Genomic DNA, 6,061 nt, shown 5'->3' with positions numbered 1-6,061 from the left:
GCCTGCTGAGCAGACGACGTCAACAAGCGGATCGGCTAGCAGCCAAATGAAAGCCAGTGTGCCGGGTATTTTTGAATAAACACTTAAGTGAGAACCGCTTTACACAAAACATACAATTAAGTAAAAGAAATAGATCAGTCGAATAGTTTTTCAAAGCACTCATCTGTCTCATTACTATGAATGAACTGCGAACGCTTAAGTTCACTTATGAATATTTCTTGGATTTGTAGTGGTTGGAAGCAAAGTACCTTCGAATTGTAATTTATGGTAGTACTTATTATACTATAAAATGATTTTTCTTCATATGATGTTAAATACGCGCTAGCTGTTTTACTACTGCGAAAAATCTTATTTCAGTCACAAAGCCGACAGGAGTAGGGGATCTCAACAACCTACAGAGAAAATTTAAATCGCTTTTCTGAAACTAGTTGGTAAATGAAAAACGTTTTTGTTTCGTATTTGTCGCACCTAGTGATAAGAAATGTTCTATTAAAAGGTTGTATTGATACCCACTGTCCAGTCGTAGCCGGCTTTGTCAACATATCGCACGAATTACTGTCAAATGTTTAAAATAATATTAGTAATATTATTTTTTATTATTATACTAAAACAATAAAAAAAAATAACCTTATGGTAAGATTCAATTATACAATTTTCTTATATGCGAAAGTAACCTGTAGCTCATAGATTTCAAGCCAATTCCTACAATATTTCTGTTACATGCTATTGAAAAACTCTCCACGATTCAAAATTGGTGACGTTCGGAAAAATTTCAGATGGTACTCTTTATGGGCAAGTCTGTGAAGTGACCCATATAAAACAAGCACTAAGGCCTAAGGTGCCCTGGAACAATTTAGCCCTATCTAACTGTTTCGCTAAATCCAATATGCCCACCTTCTGGCATTGAAAATTTGCTCAGTGGTTGCGTAGTGAAAACAGTACAATCGCTAATATAGATACTGCCAGTATAATGAAACACCCCAACGTTTTTTCTTAGTATTTGCAGCTATGTATATATTTCAGCTGTTATAGATTATTTCGATATTGCTAATATCTGTATATCTAAAGCCGGAGCAAAGGCAAGCCGCCGTCAGTTCGAAATGTTTTTGATTTGGACAAAACACAAAATTTGTATAGAACTATTTCCCTGCACTCTGTACAGGTCGAAAGGTTTATAGGATATGTTACGGAACTTTATCGTAAAGACGATCGCAAAGCAGAATTACTAGGGTTACCAAATAAAACAGAAAAAGCATTCAATGTATGGTGAAAAACATCGCTATTTGTGCTCAGCTTTATCTTAGCAGTCTGTGGCTAAAAATTCAAACTATTATTTTATGCGTTCCAGATTCACAGCACGCTTAATTTCTTGTCAGTTAATCTTCATCTACATATATATATTTACTAATAAATTTTCAAGAACAAGATTGTATCAATTCGCATGCGCTTAACTGGATTAGAACGAGACACCTTTTGATTCCAACCGTGAACTAAATGTAATTTTAATATGTCACTTTATGAAGCTCACGAACGATCTGGAAAGACAAAACAGTAAAAGATATTTGTCCTGATTTCCCTGGAACATATAAGTGGGCCCAAGTACAGCGCAATATCCGGACCACCCCTTGGCTAGTTCGTCCTTCCAACAATTACTTACCTCGTTTGCCTACCATCATATCGAGTATCGATTCCGCTAGAGTTCTCTACCTTCTTTGTGGACAGGCTTATGTAGGTGAAATGAAAACCAGCCATTTTAGGATTCACAAACTTTATTAAAATGCATAACAAGCAATTCTCTACGCAAAAATACGCATCTATACGCCTTGCTTTTGTACTACCGTAATTAGATATGTTCGCTAATCAACTTATAACAAATAACGAACTGAAAATACTACACGAATTATATACATATATATGTATATATATGTATATAATTCGTGTAGTGTTAACACCTTTCGGTCAAGTTGACCAAGATTGCCTTTTTAAATACAGCTGTTGTAACTACCGGTGACTCGAATACGTTATCATTTACAAACATTTTACAACAATCTAGACACCCTTACTTGAACGGATAAAATTGTGCGACTCAAACGGAATGTGAAAATCCCGCAGAATCATCATCACAACATCTCTGCCACAAAACGTACTTGAATAAAAAGCAAATCAATATGAGTACAACCGATTCGGCAATACCTTATTCTATCCATTGCCGTTTTCAAATCGTTCATCTACCGCTGTTCGAACATCCATTGGGTGTTTCTGCTCTCGCCGCCTCATGTCCCGAATCTGAATTGCTTTGTGCAACGTAGAGTTTTCGCACATCGTCGTTTCAGGAAACTCAGCTGGTTTATCAAGAATAAGAATATTTTTTGACGGCATAGCTGCTTATCAACCGTTACGGGTTTCTGTATAGAATCCACGACGTCTAAACCAAGTGTTGCAGTCATTCGGAAACGATCTAGCTGAGCACCCATGACGGCTGAGACGTAATATCGTCCATCCAGCCAGCCATCAGCTGTTTATTTAGATCGCGCCACTGTTAGATAGCAATTCGACGCCATTCGACAATTTTCCCATTGAATTTCTGCTCTATTGTTCAACCCTCTCAGTTTTAAGGAAGGCATATATTGTCCGTCAACAAACGGAGATCTTTTACTTCTCGAAAAAATATTTCTCGGTGGAATGATTTTTTCTGCTTTAAGTCAAGTCGCCAATTGATTGTTCCGTAGACTTCCATTTCAAAACAAAATTGCTCCGATTGGCCTCAGTTTATGTAAAGGCTAGAGTACCAGTCCACCAATCTCATACGAAATTAGCAAATGGAACTTATTGCTGAAGAGCTTTTGTGTATCTGAGACATCGTAAAATTTCTTCACGCGGATTTTAATTGATTCAATGTCCACATTCATAATCCTTTCTATGTGGCACTATATGTGACTTCATGACGCGGAGATCTACACATTTCAGACACTCACATATGGGGAAGTTTTCGAAGTCGGTAACATCGTAGATGAGGTAACGCAGTACGCTTTTTCCATTGCCATCATCAATTCGCCATCGGTCAACGTATGCTAAAGGTGTTCGAGGTGGTCCTCCGCCGACAGAAATGTCAGGCCGTCAACCATAAAAACCGCATAATCTTGGTCAATAAAGTAAAGCCGATCTCTACCAGAAGTCACCATAAGGTAACACGTGCCGTCAGCTTCCTAGTTTACGAAGTGATTTTCCTTTTAAGTTCAGGAAACTATCCCTAGCCACAGATACCGGCTATGCCCCAGGAAATCCCTTTTGCGGGAATATACATATTTTTGCAACCATCCATTAACTCTCCCCGAGTTAGTTACGATGCTGCTTGGGGCATGTTGTCGCCTCCGTCGAACATGCTTGTCAAACCCCTGACATTATCTTGCTTATGCCTGTTTCACGCGTATCCTAGAACGTGATCACGGCGGCATTGGTGCTCCAGCTGATCTGATTTGCAGGATACGCACAGATTAGGAAAGCTGCTCAATTGAAACCGTGCGTGTAATAAACTCGTAGCCTTAGCTTTTTCATTACGGCGTCGATAAGCAATTTACTTAGATATAATATCGCGCCTTGTGAACTCGTAAGTGATCAAGCTTATAGAAGCTTATCTGGAAGCTGAGTCCGACAACACCTTCAATCAAAATTCTTTGGATTCTTGTACGTACTGAAAAAGGTACGTGACTCCCATAGCTGTTTTGTTCTTTGCATCCCTGTGACAATGATCGTCCAGCGGCGTTGTAAACGAAACGAATGCACAGGCCATACGCGAACCAATTTTCAAGCAATACGACCAGCAATCCTCAAGATGATTCGAGTTCCGCTGCTCCATGTTGTTCACGTGACGGATATACTTCTGGAACGACTTAAGCCGCGGTGGTACGCTAGCAAGAGAACGTTTTACTTACATAGTTTCTAGCTCGATCTGCCGCCGCTGCCAGGCCTATTTTTCTCTTGGTCGCCTGTGGAAAATGGAAGTCAATAATATAATAGGATGATTAAGACCACAGGTGCGCGTCTCGTATCATCATAAAAATTGCATGTCGATATCAAGTGGCAATTAATGGTAGCATAGGAGTGTACATGCGTCCATTCATGACATTGAATGCTAACTGTAAGCAGATATGTCTGTCGGAGTTTAGATGTTTGTTTAATAGATACGAATTAGGCTACTTTATTTTGAGCTTGGGGCTAGGATTTTCATTGAGAAGCTTCGGTACGGATCAGAGTTGCTAACAGCACTAACAGACGACCAAGACTTGCAAAGAGATAATCCCCTGTGTTTGACACTACTCCTCAAGAGTCTGAGGCTTCTTCAACTGTTTTCAGGACTCATCGACCCAAACCATAAATATCGCGCCACCAGCATACTTCAGTCTGTAAATATTAGTACTGTACATCGGAAGCTCAAAATCCACAAACCTCTGCAACTTGGCCTATGGCATTGGTTATGTCGAAAGGTTAAACTTCCACATGTTGCTTAAAGTCGCTACAGATTTCTGCCGAGATATGCCAGACAAAGCAGGAATTCTTTCTTTAGAGCCTTAGAGATAAAGCATCGTGAATTCTACCGGTTTAGTCTACTAGAGGATACGGTATAATAATCTCTGTTGACACTGAAAGATTTCGGCAGAATCTTTCAGGTACCACGGATCTAAATTTTCTCGAAGCATAAGAACAGTTATAGGGCCGAGCTTTCAATCGGCAGGACAGCCAAATATCGGGTCGCTTATCTAAAGCGTATTGCTTCAATCATTGGACGTCCTGGTTACGAAAAGTTCGCCACCGGCCAAAGACAATAATCTTCTTACGGATTCAGATAGGTGGGCCATACGTTAGAAACCGAGGTGTATGCGCAGGTTGACTGGGACGTGAGCTAACTGTCGGCGCGAGGACCACCAAGCGAATCACGCATATATATAGTTGATTAACCGTAAGACGACGCTGTATCTCCTGTTGACGCAAAAAGTTTCAATCGGTCAAACGAATAAAGTACCAAGGACCTAACCATGCTCTACTTGGGGTAGACCGAAGTTAATGAACAAGGTCCAACATGAATTCTCTTCCTATTTTTCTTCTTCATTCCATCCAACGCCCTAACTCAAGATAGATTCTATATCTATTTTTTAATACATATAAATTGCTAGATATTTAGCACTATTGTAGCATAAAATTAGCATGGCATAAAAGCACCGCTTAATCATAATTAATTTCACATAGGTGGTGCTAAAGCCGGCCTCATTCCGAAGCTATACCATCGCATACTCATTGAAATGAGAGGTAATAGTTCCGAGCGATTATGGGTGAACCCGAGCTAACTAAAATACCTTATCAGCTGGAAGAAACGTCCTCTTCCTTGACAAGAAGATAGGTGTGCTTGATCTGACAGTGATCTATTGTGGCCGTGGCCAGCATAGCTTCTACAGTCGCTGCTACTCTGGCCATCCTAGCTTAACGTATTAATAAAAAGTAGGCCAAGTACTTGCCGATTTTATGAAGCTATTTACGACTGGTCTCGGGGAGCAACCACCGAGCCAGCTGCCCCTTCGAGCTTTTTTTGCAGTTGAATAAACAGCACCCCGTATAGAGACATTGCGTCGATTGGCCATGAACCAGTGGTGTTTACGTTGTTAGCTTAGGAGAAATGACAACAATGATCAATCAGCTGTTCGTTCGACGGAATCAGCTGAGTGGCGCGAGTTTTTGAATCGCGCATCATTCACAGCATTGTGTCCCCATTAACGTTTAATGATGAATGGAAAAATCACGTACTGTTAGCGACGCATATTTTACATAAAATATACTAGATTCCAGATGAATTTCTTTACGAACGTCTTATATGTCAAAAAGATTAATGCAATTATCAAAGGAGTTTGAGCTTGCCAAACGGGTCCTTCTCGTAACACACTGCTGAAATTCATTCCACTTGTAAGCTCAAACTTATTTTACATTCGTCCTGAATTCCAACAGAAACCAAGAGTGGATAACTATAGCGACAACCAAAACAGGTAACGAACTTTGGCAAGGCCCGCCATGT

The 6,061-nt window shown here is 40.1% G+C and overlaps 1 long non-coding RNA gene across 2 annotated transcripts; it reads right to left on the bottom strand.

Annotated features, from left to right (window-relative positions):
* Nucleotides 1-1,751: 1,751 nt before the first annotated feature.
* Nucleotides 1,752-6,059, bottom strand: LOC147755660 (uncharacterized). 2 transcript variants are annotated; one of them, XR_015327914.1, is made up of 3 exons: nucleotides 5,352-6,038; nucleotides 4,447-4,977; nucleotides 1,752-3,986 (listed from the first exon to the last, which is right to left on the bottom strand). It is a non-coding gene; the product is annotated as an uncharacterized LOC147755660 (long non-coding RNA). The 2 variants fall into 2 exon arrangements; XR_015327913.1 differs by having other exon boundaries at nucleotides 1,752-4,977; nucleotides 5,352-6,059.
* Nucleotides 6,060-6,061: the final 2 nt, after the last annotated feature.

This window comes from Varroa destructor, unplaced genomic scaffold, assembly GCF_002443255.2.
Source record: "Varroa destructor unplaced genomic scaffold, Vdes_3.0 BEIS01000005.1, whole genome shotgun sequence".
Taxonomy (NCBI): Eukaryota; Metazoa; Arthropoda; class Arachnida; order Mesostigmata; family Varroidae; genus Varroa; species Varroa destructor.
The sequence above is the reverse complement of the archived record's forward strand: the minus strand, read 5'-3'. Positions and strand labels throughout refer to the sequence as shown.